The 16,788-nt window shown below is 29.7% G+C and overlaps 1 protein-coding gene and 1 long non-coding RNA gene across 8 annotated transcripts in view; one reads left to right on the top strand and one right to left on the bottom strand.

The window, feature by feature from the left end:
• The window catches only part of LOC139822657 (TOX high mobility group box family member 4-B), a 209,346-nt gene that overhangs the window by 149,415 nt on the left and 43,143 nt on the right, over window positions 1-16,788 (bottom strand). The window contains exon 2 of one of the 3 annotated variants that reach the window (XM_071794574.1): window positions 11,434-11,490. The exons of the other annotated variants lie outside the window; for them this stretch is intronic. The gene's annotated coding sequence lies outside the window, so the exon portion shown is untranslated. The remainder of the gene's footprint in view (window positions 1-11,433; window positions 11,491-16,788) is intronic. 3 annotated transcript variants of the gene reach the window in all.
• LOC139822659 (uncharacterized) overlaps window positions 1-16,788 on the top strand; it is a 32,174-nt gene that overhangs the window by 8,301 nt on the left and 7,085 nt on the right. Inside the window, exons 2-4 of one of the 5 annotated variants that reach the window (XR_011734570.1) lie at window positions 101-292; window positions 1,556-1,772; window positions 2,375-4,245. This is a non-coding gene — a long non-coding RNA (uncharacterized lncRNA). The other 4 variants (XR_011734572.1, XR_011734569.1, XR_011734571.1 and 1 more) reach the window with 4 other exon arrangements.

The following is a 16,788-nucleotide window of genomic DNA, read 5'->3' as shown; positions in this document are numbered from 1 at the left end:
CTTTTCTTCTCTGTCTGCCTCGTTCTTTCTCCCATAACTTCAACAATTCCAATAGTCGTTAATCTGTCGGAAACTTTCGGAAAACTTGCCGTTATTGCAGGTAGATGGGCGGGACCGTACGAGTTGGATGAGAGAAGAGAAGAGAGTGAGAGACGAGGAAAACGTCGGAGATGGAGGAGAAAGAGGAAGAGACGCAGTGGGGATTTCGAGTCTGACTGTATAAGGAGGAGGGTGGTTCGTGAGAGTGGCTCAGGGTGCTACCCCCAGATGGGTGTTACAGGGGTGCAGGGTGGTAAGTTAAATAAACTTGTTTAGTTTCGCGGAAAGTTCTGCACGGCCATTGTATTCGACTGCCGTGCTACCGAGTTTGCTGCGAAAGTTTCGAATAGGAACGAACTCACTTCCCCATTACGCTTTATTCGCTTGTTTTGCTGGCCCGCCCCGCCCCGCCCCGCCGTGCCGCGTCGCGCCGCTCTACGCCACGCCACGCCGCGCCGTGCCATACCGCGCCACGCCACACCACACTACGCTATATCACGCCACGCCGCGTCTCTGTGCCAAGTCAAATCGTGCGGAAGCCGAGTCACGCCGCCAAATCATTCTTATAATGATACCGCAGATGTTTACAAATCAATCTTAATTATATGAATCAGATCGGTACGGATTTAAAGAATTTTTTAAGAGACTTTTTGTGTTATGAAATAATCCTTAGTAATCTGAATGCATATCACATGGTAACTTACAATGCAAATTACATTGTTAGATTTTCGTATATGTTCGATCTTATTACTACTATTACTATTTGACCTACTCGTTTCATGCTTTCATGTTCGCTTGATAAGCTGTCTGATAGATATCAATATCTATAGATAAGATAATGATTTTGATTGCATAACATTGATAAAAAGTTTAAATAAAAGCTCGTAAAAAAGTAAATCAATATTACTTAATGTTTAAATTTAATCAGATATCTCTACGGTACACCGCAGTTTTAATTTGCAACATATAATGTAGATTTGTGATTATATTGTACGTCGAGATTCTTACACTCACCGTTCGAAATCTACGCGACAAACATTTCGTCGGTTTTAGATCTCATACATGCAGTCTCATATCGCGAAAATTATGTGATTATTGTATACGTCGATATTTATAATCGATATATTATATCAATATTAATTATACATAACAATTTTCTATTTATTTATTGGTGGCTATTTGACAATTATATTTCTGTACCTTAGGGGTAAGGAATCGTATCTTCAGTTTCTGTCAAAATTAGAGTTAATTTACTTTTTTCAATATACCAGGAGTTGAAATTGTATAATATGATAGACGGTCTTATATCCATTATTACTATAGTTGATCCTAAGGTACAATGTTAGAAAAAGTCGAATTAGAAATTTTTATAGAAATAACAAACTTTAAATTATGTTTCTCTAAATTTTTAATAATGGAGATACGATTCTTGATTTCTAAGGTACAGATTTAGAGAGCTGCATTAGCAATTGTATCATTAATCATTAGAATACTATATGAATATTTCACTTTGCAGACCGTCCGAGTTAAAACTAAGATTCTGAAGGGTAAAAATTACATATTATTGGAACTAATTAGGGAGTATCTGAGCAAAAAAAGAGGAAATATGAAAGAAGAGAAAGAAGACGATATAATACGATTATTCGTGCTGCAGGTGGTAGTGCTGCGATGGCGAAGTGACCTTGGCAGTCAGGAATCCGGTCTGACAACATGGATCGACACAACCCACTGGCGTAAGAATCCCTTCGTCCATCCATCTATGCATCCACTTATTTGTCCGCGACGTCGCTGTCGTGGATTGGCCTTACGATCGATATGCGCTGGATAAATATTCTACGATTAAATTATATTTGTTCCAAACTGAATGAACAGAGCTCCATTTAAGTTCTTTGAAATCATAGATGAAAAGACTTCAGTATTGCTTTTTGACGTGATATAACGTATATACCACATGACTTGTCGCGATGTAAATATTTACTCGTGAAACTCATTAATTTAAAACATCGATCTTGTTCATTCTTTCATTCTTTATCAAACATTGATAATATCAAATAATCATTTTATTAACATTTACATTGTTAAAAACTATCATTGCATAATAAAGAAAGGAATTGTGGCAATTTTTTTTCTTTTTTAAATCAAAATCCCATTACAATATAGCAGCTATACAACAAAATCACGCGTGTCTTGCATTTGCACGCACTCGCATCAATAAATTCTTATTTTTTCCTCACTCTCTTTCGTTGTTTTATCTATCACTTAGTCGTTAAGTGCATCGGTTCGTCGAAATTTTGAATGTAAGTTTATGTGGCTATGGTCATATTTACACGAGCAGATCCGAACGAAAAGGAACGAACGAAGCACGCGCCCGTGCTGTACGAGTTGAACGGCCTTAAGGACTCAGGTGCGTGCACCAGGTGTTCGTCGTTTCGCGAGTAAACGTGCGAACGAGCGACAAGAATGAAACTATCAAAGGAAGAAGAGAGAGAGAAAAGGAAGAGTGACATATCATAACCGAATGAGAAAGATGATCGAACGAGGACATAAGAGGATGAGTGGATCAACAAGAACATATCTATTATTTCGGAATACCGCTGTTAAACCGCCAAATAAACCATCATGTAATTGAAGAAATTTTGCAATTGAATCAATTGTACAAATCAATTGCGGTATAGGAAAAGAAATTCGAATATTGGAAAAAAGATGACATAAAAGTCTTATTTCTTTTGAGAGATGAGACTACAAATTTATATTACGCTGAGCGTAATATAAATCCAATCGCGTTTAATTATGATGCAAGTTCGCATATAAAAAGCATCACGGAGTAAAATCAGAGAGGAAATCCGTATATCGTATTAGCTATTTTTCATTAAATGGAAACTCGTCACAGTTTAATCGAATTCGATATCATCAATAATAGAATGCCGTAAATATATTGACAAAATCTAGTCTTACTTCAATATAAATCAAGTAATAGCGTGGGTCGATAGAATTTGATAATACCGACTGATCCATCATAACATGAATTTAAATATTAACAATCGCCAGAGACATAAAGAAATATGTATTATTATATATAGTATGTAAATAAATGAGAATAAATGTTTTTATTTTTCATTAATTTGAAGTCACAAAAATGACACAAAATTATTTTCAAAGCAAAATTCGAAATATTTATAATATTACTATAATACTACTACACACATTTGTGCATTCGGCCTATTTTAACACGGCGCAATGGATGTCGACGCACATCATCTCGTGTAACTAGAAACTAGTACGTACGTACTAACGTACGTTTTTTCACTAATATCAAATTATGTGTGGTGTATGTATTTGTCACTTCGCTTTCAAAGTGCCTCTTCAATAGTAGGTGTAATTCAATATTGTTCAGTTTAGTTTCGCAATAGTTCAGTTTCACTAGTAATTCAATTTCGTCATGGCGTGTAGATACACGCAACATATATATTGTGTGTGTGTGTGTGTGTGTGTGTGTGTGTTTGTGTGTGTGTGTGTGTGTGTGTGTGAGAGAGAGCATAATCTTGTCAAAATAAAATGTAGTTATGTCGATGGAAAAGATTCGGAAAATTTAGTCGTCCTAACAAACTGCAAAAATTACGTAAATTCTGAGCATTTCATTGATAAAAATTCATACAAATTTTATTTTGAAGATAACCAACGCGTTACACTTCCTCAGCATTAAATATAATGATCAGAGAAAATTGCTCGTAAGACCAAAAGATTGGCTTCTGACGTCTCACAAGCTAATGAGAAGGATTGAGCTATATTATAAATATATATAAGGAGCTAATTATTAATAACGCGATTTACCTTATCTGGAATTTTAAATTAATATTTTTTAAATAACAATTTTATAATATTCCAATATATAATTCCAATATGATAATTTTTTACAATAGTTTATGGAGGTTGTTATGGGAGTCTCTTTAAAAATTTTCATTTTTTTCTTAAATAATAAAAATAAGAAAATTAAAAGAAAGTAATTTCCAAATTCATTGTTTTGCAAATACTTGTTTTGCAAAAAATAAATTTTTCAAAATCTTGTCCAAATAAAAAATAATAAATGTAAAGATAAGAAAATGGCAGTTTTGTTTATTTTCTTCGTTTCCGATAATTTACTGGCAATGAGATTTATTCCTTAATAAAATATTCCTTAGCACTCATTGAAGAATCGTGAATACAATGATAATCAATTATCTTAAAATAACAAACAGCAAAAATCGGCATTAAGGATTTAAGTATAATAGAAATCAAAAAATAAAATTTTACAATATCATATACAATTTTTATTTAAGAGAACATAATGTTTATTTTTTGTTGAAACAATAAAACAATAATAGCAATCCTAAATAATGGCTGTAGCTTGTATGCATTTACATAGTGGCTAAGGCACAGTTTCACAAGTGTCGATTAACTTTTAACCTTATATTAACTCACTCTTTGTCTCCTTCTAACGTCCCCCTTAGAAAGAGTAAGTTAATCTAAGATTAAAAGTTAACCGACACTTGTGAAACTGTGCCTTAGCCACTATGTAAATGCATACAAGCTACAGCCATTATTTAGGATTGCTATTATTGTTTTATTGTTTCAACAAAAAATAAACATTATGTTCTCTTAAATAAAAATTGTATATGATATTGTAAAATTTTATTTTTTGATTTCTATTATATTTAAATCCTTAATGCCGATTTTTGCTGTTTGTTATTTTAAGATAATTGATTATCATTGTATTCACGATTCTTCAATGAGTGCTAAGGAATATTTTATTAAGGAATAAAAATCGGATCAGGAAAGAAAAAATCTTCTCGACAATCGGATAAGCAAAAACATGGAAAAAGATAGTACATGAGAAAACTACAAAAGCCAGGTAAAGAATCATTATGTTACATCACATTGTGTCGACGGTATTACAAATAAAATAAGCTTGAGGTTAATGGAATTCTATCTATGATTGAACTTTACTACACAAATTTGCTCCAAGAAGAGAAAGTCTACTATTTTATTATATTTATTCATAAAAGAATACAGCAATGCAAATATAAAGTAAATACGAAATATAATTTTAAACCATGTGTTAAATTTAAATATTTTTTTTTGTCAATTAGAGATAAAGTTTGATTAATAACATATTTCGTGTATTGTGAAAATTATATGTCAAAATAGAAGAATGGACGAGAAACGGAATCACACATAAAGAAAGCAATAATTGCAATGAAATTAACATAGAGCATAAGAAAGAGATTATTTAAAGATAACTTTAGGAAGAGAATGAGCATGTTTGATGTGTTAGGAAGTATGCCGGACGGGGCAGAAATATAGGGATGGTACAACAAAGAAAAGCTAGACAGAATAATGAGGAAATATATGAAATAGATACTAGAGTTAGATAAGGGACATCAAATTATATCGTAGTGGAAGAAAGTAAATTAGTAAAATTAAGGATACAGGCCATAAGAAGAGCAATAAAATTTGAGGAAGAAGAAAGTAAATCGGATAAAATGATGATAAAAGAATGCATAAAAGATCTAAGAAAGGAGAGAACAAGGAAAGAAGAAGGAACAAGGGAAGGAAGAAAAAAAGTCGGAAAGAATAAATTTAACAAAAGAAGAGTTAGAAGAAAGTAGAGAAGGAGTAGAAGAGATAATACAAAAGACAGTAAGAGAAATATAGGAAAAAGAGAAAGAAGAAAGAAAATAGAGGAGTCATGATATAACAATTACTACAAGAAGTTAATAAGAGAAAAGAGGTTTTATAATATCTGGAAGACAAGAAGAAGACTAAAGATATGAGATGATTGCAAGATTTAGATGCAGAAATGCGGAAGCAAGAGGTAGTCAATTCTGGAGAGAAGAATTGAAGAGATGTAGAATATGTGGGGAGAGTGAAGAGACAAGGCGACATGTTTTGGAAGAATGCGAGATAACAAAACAAGACGACATATTAAAGGAAATTTTTAGAGACAAAGAGCAGAAATTAGAAATTATGAAGAAATTAGTAACAAAAATAACAAGAAAAAGAGAGAAAGGGAAAAAGAAAACAAAAAATAAAGGATAAAGAATGAAAGAAGAGAAGGGCAAGTAACGAGAAAAGGGAAGGAGAAAAAGCAGAAGAGAAGACATTTACAAGATATAAGATAACTTGAAAAGTCTCTCTAGGAAATTATAAAGAAAGTATAGATATAAAGATACAGTTTAGATAAAAATTATGAAGCTTGAGTTTTTGAGTTCCAAGTTTCGAATTTATAAGTTTTAAGTTTTGAATTTTTAAGTTTTGTTTTTTGAGTTTTATGTATGAATTAAGTTTTGTCTTTTGTTTTTGAGCTTTTAGTTGAAAAGTCTGTATATATTTAGATATAGGATATAGCAAATACTTAAGGAGGTTCTACAGGTACTCTCTAGTGAGTTGAGAGATGAAGAGAAAATCTTCAAATTCATCGATTCTAAGTATTCATAAAATATTTTCGTGAATTTTGATGACGTTAGAACTTATATCATACCCATATTAGTCGAAGCGAGGAATAATTAAAAATATCGTGTTAGTGCTCTTTTGACTCTGGCGGCTATATATGGAAGAAAATGTGGCAACGTCGCGAACTTGACAGTTCTGCTCATATGACCGTGGTTATTTCACAATTTCACATAATTCTAGAGCGAGTACTTCTCCGTAAGCGCTCGAAAACGTTAGGTGCTTAAGTTTGAGGTGCTATCATACTATGGTGCTATACTGACTGTACACTTTTCGCGCGGGTGCAGTTGCTGCGACATTGCCAAATCTCCCTTGTTATTCAAAGTACGCTACGTGAACTGATATGGCCTGTTTCAATAGCCAATATCACAAAATTTTACGCGATAACCCTTGTTTTTCTCGATATTTCTGAAAAGTTTAGATTAAGATCTATAAGAGCTCCGTTTTTTGAATCTCTGGTAGGTCGCCTTTATATAATTAATATCGTTTCCTGTCTCCAACTCGCGTCAAGTACGCGCGGAGCGATACCCACCGTGATTACTCTTTACGCGACGATTAATATTAATTACGATTAATATTTTTTCTGTCAAGGTAATTGTTTTATTTATTTACATGTTGTAATTATCCTATTATTATACGACGCGAAGCGAGACCGCACCGTGACTCTTTTACGCGACTAAGTGCATGTGACAGGAATTATAGTAGTTTACGTTTACGTGAGTATTACTTCTGTAGTAACTTATACGAACGATATCATCGTAGTTACTATAAAATCTCCCGTTTATGCGGAGGAATTATCGTATCGTTCGTAAGTTACTACAGAATTAAGTAACGCTCGCGTAAACGTAGTATATGTTAGATTACCGGTTTCTTATTTTACATAAAACGCGAGGTTCACTTATGTATGCAAGTTTAAAGCCTATTGAGTTAATATGAAATAATTTTCCTAAATGTAAAAATAACACGATGTTATATATGCGGTTTGGCGTGAATATATATATCGCGACAAAATAAATAAATTTTTCTTGTAAAAAAACTTGACGCTGCTTTTTTACTTCTGTCGCATTCTTCCCTAAATTATGTTTATTGTTTTTTATTCAATCAAAAATCTTAGTAGATACTAATGTTTAAATTTTAATGTTGAAATTTTAAAGTCTAGCAGCGCCAAGTTTTTTTACAAGAAAAATTTATTTATTTTGTTTTAAATAAATATTTTTATTTTGTACTGTTACTTCTTTAATTCTTTGCAATTAAAATGATTCTTTGTAATATTAAAAATTTGTTAAAGAGAATTAAGAAGCTATTATCACTTGGGTTTAGAATAGGAAGACCCTTGAATAGGAATACGAAGATACCACTTGGGTTTTATTTCTTTAAAGTAGTTGCATAACAATTATCTTTCAAAGCAATATACATATTCTCTTTACAATTGGCGCAATTTAATTTAAAGATTTTACATCTTTTTTTGAAATACATGTCACTTGAGTTAAGTTATGTAATATAATTTTGTAAAGAAGAAAATAAAGATTTTACATTTTTTTTTTTAAATACATGTCACTTGAGTTAAGTTAGGTAATATAATTTTGTGAAAAAGATATAAAGCTACCACTTAGGTTAGATATGTACGTACATGTCACTTGAGTTAAGTTGGGTAATATAATTTTGTGAAGAAGAAATTAAAGATTTCACATCTTTTTTTTTTAAATACATGTCACTTGAGTTAAGTTTGATAATAAAATTTTGTGAAAAAGATATAAAGCTACCACTTAGGTTAGATTTTTGAATTTACAAAATATACATGTCACTTGAGTTAAGTTAGGTAATATAATTTTGTGAAAAAGATATAATAGTGTTTTACATTACTTTCTTTTGCACATTTATATTACATTATAACTATATATATATATATATATATTAGGGTGTGTTATTTTGGAGCAACTTTTTTTTTTCATTTCACGAATAGCATATATACTTGCAAGAAGGTAAAATAAGATACCTGTTAAAATTTTAGCCCTTAATATTAATATTAACAGGTCGCTCATCGCGATTTTTTATTTTTCATTTAGTAAGATAGAAAAAATTTTATAACTATCTAACAAACAGTAATACAGCATTGCGCCACATAGATTTTCTGTAGTAAATTTACCGCTCTACAAAAAAGATCTCTTATCATTTTTTCATAAATTCAACCGTTCAAAAGATATTCAAAGTTTTTGATAAATTTTATAAAACTTGTTTTTGCTTCTTATGAATGTTGTATCATATCGACTATCAAAAATTATGAAATAATCAATACATATTTTTGTAGAAAATTTAACGATCTACAAAAAAGGTTTCTTATATTTTTTTCATAAATATAACCATTTAGACGATATTAAGGTTTATACTTTGAACTTTAAACCTTAATATCGTCTAAATGGTTATATTTATGAAAAAAACATAAGAGACCTTTTTTGTAGATCGTTAAATTTTCTACAAAAATTTGTATTGATTATTTCATAATTTTTGATAGTCGATATGATACAACATTCATAAGAAGCAAAAACAAGTTTTATAAAATTTATCAAACTTTAACTTTGAATATCTTTTGAACGGTTGAATTTATGAAAAAATGATAAGAGATCTTTTTTGTAGAGCGGTAAATTTATTACAGAAAATCTATGTGGCGCAATGCTGTATTACTGTTTGTTAGATAGTTATAAAATTTTTTCTCTTTTACTAAATGAAAAATAAAAAATCGCGATGAGCGACCTGTTAATATTAATATTAAAAGCTAAAATTTTAACAGGTATCTTATTTTACCTTTCTGCAAGTATATATGCTATTCGTGAAATGAAAAAAAAAAGTTGCTCCAAAATGACACCCTAATATATATATATATATATATATATATATATATATATATATATTCATATATATTTATAATGTAATATAAATGTGCAAAAGAGAGTAATGTAAAACACTATATTGTACGGAAGTCCATCTAAAACCGTAAGGATCAAATAAATAAATAAATAAATATATGTATATGTATGTTTATCAAAATGCTGATTAACAATCTCAAGCAAGAGCTAATTAATCAATAAACAAAAGTATATATTTTTTCAAAAAAGCCTGGATCTCGTGATAGAGATTTGAACAAGTTTTTCGGCTCTTAAATGTTTGCTCATTGTACTTTTAAGAGACATTTACGTGTCGAGAAACTGTGATGTAAACTATGTTACAACACAGTATACATATGTGTTCTCTAGAAAAGAACGACAAAGTAAATATGGTACGCGTAAAAAGCATGCAAAATAAAACTTATTCGGTTTTAAATAAATAGAAAAGTGACGATGAAAATGCTAATCACCAATCATTATTGCATTCAATCTCTTTTATTACATAAACTATATATAATTATTTAATTATTGATGTAAAGTGCTTTAAGTGCTTTGAGGGATCTTACAGTTAAAATTAACTTACTTACTAATTCGTCAATTAGCTAAAACGACATTTCATAATCACATAACAAGTTTTGGGCATAATTAATAATTTAGTATCTATTCTTTAATTATTGCTATAATAATGAATGAATAAAAAACTTACATTCTGCTTTGGCACTGTTGCGATTAGTTTCCCTTTCTACAGTGAGACTACAATTAATTTTTGTCTGCCTAATTTCACCGCGCACCGTATATAATGAAAAGATTAAATAAAAATTTGCCTATTCAGACTTGCTTTATAATATCTTTGTGCATAAATTAAGAATAAAAACGGTTTTTTATATAATCCTAATTGCAATTATCAAGGTTTTTTTTAGAAATTTAATCGGTCAATGCGTGTTATTGAGATACGATAATTTAAGCTACTTCCAACTAAATCAATTGCGAATAGGTATACAATCTAAATATCTGCTTACTCAAAAGATACTGTCCTGTTTCGAGTTAAATATATACGCAATAATGTAATGACAAAGCGGACCATGTACCTATCTATAGATACATGAGCTCTGTAGTCGAGAGATTATTGGATATCAGTAAAGGCTAGACCGATCAAATTCTTAACAAGCTTTGGTATTTGGTCGATAGCTTGCGTTTAAATCTTTAAATTATATATAACAAAAGAAATATTTGTTTTTCCTTCACGTATCCTGTGAATGGAAATATTATGGTGCAAAGTCAAAATTGACAAATTTACGTTTGAGAAATATCTATCATTGTTATCAAAAGAAATATACGATTCCAATTTCTGATATAAGGCGGTGCTAATAGGAGCTGATCGATCGATTTTGATCATCGTGATATAATTGCTACATCGTGATATAATTGTGACGACAGATCATAGTATATTTATTTAGGACATAAACATGTATATTTATTGCTGTGTTCGATTATTTATACAAGAGAGAGAATTATAATTATTAAAAAAAATTTGTTTTGCAATATAATATTATGTTGTAAATATGCATGTTTATTTATAAATTCATGATTCATTATTTGTATAATATTGAATCATGAATTGTGCACCGCACTATAAGGTAATTGTTCAGATATTTTTGACGACAGTCAAAAAATCAATATAGACAATAATGCCGAGTCTTTTCAATTATCTCATGTGGAGCTCTATTGATAGAGTCACATAAATTTACTGGATATCGATAATCTTTAATAATATAATATGTATATATTGTATATGCTATATGGAAAAAGAAACTAATCCTATATTTACTACTTTTGTATTATCCCAACTGATAGTCCGACAACCAGAAATAACCACAAATGAGTCCTTTCCATCTCTCCAATTAAATATACAATAAATAGTTCCTCATTTGAAATTTTCCTCAATCCATTGTCTTTCTCCAATAATAATTATAGTTCTTTTCTCACATTTATAAAAAATAATTAGTTCAAAAATTTAACTACCTACCCGATCCTCAAAGATATACAATGTTTCCTCCAGTTAGGTGAGAATTTTTCCTTGCCCCTAATAAATAAAAGAAAAACAGTTATAGGATTTATAAAAAACATAGAACAGAATACAATATGAAAAAATTCTACATAGGCACCCAATTGAATATTATAGTGTTAAATTTATAGTGTCATATTATATTCAATTTGAGTCATTTTTAACCATTCCTATAGGACGCAACTGCTCCTACTCAATATGTCGTTAATTTGACTAAAACAATGTTAATTTAACTAAAGGAGTTAAAATAATACTGTTTTGTGTTAAAATAATAAATTTCGGCACATGGTAGTTAAAAATAACAAATTGTTATCTAACAATTAATTATCTCAAGGTATTGGTTTAAATTTCATCGTTTAATATTTAACAGTGTAGAAACCGTTCCATTCCTATCCTCAATATAATCTCTTTTCCTTCTCTTCTATCTTATCGACTATTTACTAAAGCAGATAGGAACAATACAAGCCCTAGATCGAAATCATTATAAACAATGATTACACCAGGCACATAAAAAAAAAGTGTCTTGGCCGAGACACTACACTAGTGTATTCCCATGTATTTTGACCCGCTGAATCCGAATCCGAAGTCAGAATTGTCAGTTTGGCTCTCAGTTCCGAGCAAACCTAAAAAAAAGTGTTCGTTTCGTGGAGTTTTGAGGTTTGCTCGGAACTGAGAGCCAAACTGACAATTCTGACTTCGGATTCGGATTCAGCGGGTCAAAATACATAGGAATACACTAGTGTAGTATCTCGGCCAAGACACTTTTTTTTTGTGTGCCTGTGTTATAAATAATGATTCATTAACGTGAGAAATATATTATAAAATTTTATTAAACAGGGTGTCCCAGGTCAGGTCAACAAAACTTCAGGTAAGGGTCTTGAGAAAATTGAATTTGAAACAAACAAATTCCTATAAATATAGATCCGGAAACGCTTCGTTGAAAAGTTATAAATAAACTTCGAAAAATCACGTTTTTTGATAATTTTTAAAAATAATCTTTCTCAAAATCCTTTATTTATTTGAAAAAAGTGACGAAATAAATCTAATGGGTAATTAAATAACAAACTAAATTACACTAATTTCATTTAATTCTGACAAGGCATTTAAAAGAAAAACTCAAAACAACGAAGAAAAGTAGAAACGTGAAAAAACTACCTTTCGATTATCTTTGTGTAAACACTACATTTGTAACAATCATATAGCGTTCGCTTTAGTGTAACCATTAGTAGCTAGTTATTTTTAAAGATCATTAAAAAAACGTAATTCTTCGAAGTTTATTAGCTACCTATAACTTTGTAACGAAGCATTTCCGGACCTATGTTTATAACTTTCTTGTCCCAAATTTAATTTCTTATAAGACCCTGAAGTTTTATATACTTGACTTGGGACACCTTGTATAAATCTATTTTTTCGTTTTTAAATTTTTGTGTAGTAAAACATTCTTATAATATTTTTATGTTATCTAGAGTTACACTATTCTTTTTATTGTGTATTTAAAATTATGTATTTAAAGAAAATTGTTTTGTACGATTTTTTCATATTCAACATCATCAGTGATGTATTTGTATTAGTCACCGTTATTTTACCTTTTTCTGAAAAGATAACTTCTGAATAGTTATAACTTATTACGAAATATGATTGTGTCTCTTGATAAAAGATAAAGTAAATGATTAAACTGTTAAAAATTACTTTTTCAAAAAAAATGAAAAAAGATGCCAAGAGTACATGTTGTAAGAAAATTGTTTTGCGTAACAATGTTATTTTAATAAAAATAAGAATCATAGAAAATAATGTATTATATCTTTTGATATCAATTGATATCATTTTGATACAAACTAAACATTATTAAGTAAAATAATTTTGTCAATAACATTATTTTCTATGATTCTCGCTTATTTCAATTACTAACATTGTTATTTCGATTACTAACATTGTTTCACCAAACAATTTTCTTACAAGTGCGTAGATTTGGCGTTTTTGGAGAAGGTAATTTTTAATAATAGATGTCACAGTTTTTTTAGCACACGTTAAATATCTTTTATACATAAATTATCCTCAAAGTAGCACTTATTAATTCTGAAAAAATCATCAGTATAGTCTACCAGAAATTCTTGTTACCAAAAGAACAATTATATTTCATAAATTAAAAAATATAATTAATAATTAAATATTTGTTGCTAATTATTATCTAATTATTAATTATTATTAATTATTTTATCTGGTTCTTTATTTCGCAATATTTTATATGTATGTCATTTATTAACAATTTTCTGTAAAAAGTTTTTTACAAAAAGTGCTCTTATTAACTTTTATAGAAACATCTTTAGTGCTTCTGGGTCACTGCTTTTGAATACTTATATAAGACTTAATGATGCATTATGAATTCAATTTTTATTTAAAAAATAATAAGAAGTGTATACAGAATTATTTATACAATAGATACAATATATTATAATATATATAAGTGTATACAGAATATATTAGATCTCTTCTTTACAATCGACAAGATCATTGTTTGCAGGAATATATTGCTATATAACTTTTCTTTCAGTATAGTGTTGACCTTTACACTTTTTAAAGATCTGTCATTGATGATTTAGTAATTTCTTTGAAAATTACAAAAACTACTCGCAGGATTTGTTTACAGTATAGATTATTTTTATTGAATCAGCAAAAAATCAGCTTTACGCAAGATTTTTACGGAATAGATTTTTTTTAAACAATACAATATAAATACAATTAAATACAAGAATTTTTGACAGAAACATCTCGCGCTGACAATTTAATAATAATAAATATGTATAATAATATATGTAAAATATATTACATATACATATGTAATATATGTAAAATAATATACATTATTTATTATATCTTTAATAAAGACGATATTAAAAATATACTACACGTATCATATAACGCTGTATATACAACGTTTCTTCCAATATTAATCTTTAGTATTCAAAAGACATTTGTCAAGAACTTGTCAAAGTCAGACTCATCAGAAGATTTTACGTATAACGCTGATGTTGATGTTACGTCGCCACACGTGTTAAAAACTTGAAAAATTGTAACCGTATAGAATTTCTCAGAAAAGGACAAACTTATGTTTAGATATGTATTAGAGAAGGATAGAAAGGCGACAACAATGACATTATAATAACTTTATTTACATTATGACAGCTTTATTTATAAAGCTCGTAGAGTCGTAGAGCAAAAACAAAAAAACAATGATATAGCTTTCGTGATAAATCAAACTCAAGCTATCGATTAAGCCTAATAAGAATTCGCTCGATCCAGTCGTTTTCGGAGACCCCGATAATCACAATTAGCTCGCGTATAAATACATGGATGGTCTTGCGCTACGAGTGTAATTAGCGCGAGATATTACGCTATTGTTCGATATCCATAGATTAAACGAGAATATTCAACCACGAGTTGCGTTTTTTGACTAGAAAATTCTATAAGTAATTTACTCAACATAAATAATATAATGATATACTAAGATAGAAAAAGAACAATACACGACCTATGAATATAAAGTATTTCAAGGAATAATTCAAAGGGTACCCTACGGTAAGATAGGCAAAATGCCACTGTCAATGAAACGGAAAAATGACTTTGGATCTGCATAACTACACTAAAAAAAGAATTTTCTACGATTTTTCCGACTATCCATCCCCCCTCCTTTTCCTAGTGGCACCAAAAAACCGCTTTTTTCAAAAATTATTTTTTCTCCGGTTCCTTCATGTTAAAAATTTTGAAAAAATTTGAGAATATAGCTTATAAAAAGTACTTAGCACACAATTTTTTTTAGCTTTAGGCGCGTTGAATATCTAACCTAAAAAAATTAAATAAATATTTGCATCAATTTTTTTCTAATTTCTTTGATAGTTGCAGGTCTAATTACTCTAGAAAATTGTATATTTTAGTGTTCTACATGTATTAGAATTTTTTCAGATTTTTCGGAATGGTGGGCCGTACTCAAAAATGCGAAAACCCTATTTTTAGCCACTTTTGGGACTTTTATGGTCCTCAAATGATTGATAGTGCCTTAACTGACTCTAAAATAAACATAATATATTACTTTTGGATATATGTTGTCAATATTTGATACATTCCGATACGTCTCATATGTTTTTGAGCATGAAATCAGCCATAACTCAACGAGAAAACCCTAATTTTTGTATAAGTGCTTATTTTTCGTCGATTTCTGGATTTTTGGTTATTTTATCTAAGTTTTTTGCATATGATTGGTAAATGTGAATATAAATATAATAAAAAATTGTACCTCTTATACATATATTTCAAAGAAATCGTTTATTTATTCAAATATATACATTTTCATAAAAAAAAAATTAATTTTTATGATTCCATGATCGTCTTTTTAATCTTTCTCGTCACTATCTTCCTCAATTACTGGTGTTACTTCTTCGAAGTCAAACAATGTTGTAAGTATCTCAGCTGGTCGAATAATCCTTGACAAGTATCTTGCATGAGACAGGTAAAAAACTATGGCGGCTATATACAAGCAACACCCTATTGTTCTGTTACCATTAGCGCAGTTACAGCAATAACGTCTGACACCGTTGAGTTTCACACTATCAGGTTGATATTGTAAATAAGATTTGTCTTATTTGTCTTATTTGTCTTATTTACAATATCAACCTGATAGTGTGGCACTCAACGGTGTCAGACGTTTATTGCTGTAACTGCGCTAATGGTAACAGAATTATAGGGTGTTGCTCGCATATAGCCGCCAGTTTTTTACCTGTCTCATGCAAGATACTTGTCAAGGATTATTCGACCAGCTGAGATACTTACAACATTTACTACGTTTACGCGAGCGTTACTTCTGTAGTAACTTACGATATATCACTCGTTTACGCGGAGTAAATTATCGTAAGTTACTACAAAATCCCGTTTACGCGAAGGAATTATCGGATTAAAAAGACGATCATGGAATCATAAAAATTAATTTTTTTTTCATGAAAATGTATATATTTGAATAAATGAACGATTTCTTTGAAATATATGTATAAGAAGTACAATTTTTTATTATATTTATATTCACATTTACCAATCATATGCAACTTAGATAAAACAACCAAAAATCCAGAAATCGACGAAAAATAGGCACTTTTATACAAAAATTAGGGTTTTCTCGTTGAGTTATGACTGATTTCATGCTCAAAAACATATGAGACGTATCGGAATGTATCAAATATTGACAACATATATCCAAAAGTAATATATTATATTTATTTTAGAGTCAGTTAAGGCACTATCAATCATTTGAGGACCATAAAAGGCCCA

Source organism: Temnothorax longispinosus, chromosome 12 (assembly GCF_030848805.1).
Source record: "Temnothorax longispinosus isolate EJ_2023e chromosome 12, Tlon_JGU_v1, whole genome shotgun sequence".
Lineage (NCBI taxonomy): Eukaryota > Metazoa > Arthropoda > Insecta > Hymenoptera > Formicidae > Temnothorax > Temnothorax longispinosus.
The sequence above is the reverse complement of the archived record's forward strand: the minus strand, read 5'-3'. Positions and strand labels throughout refer to the sequence as shown.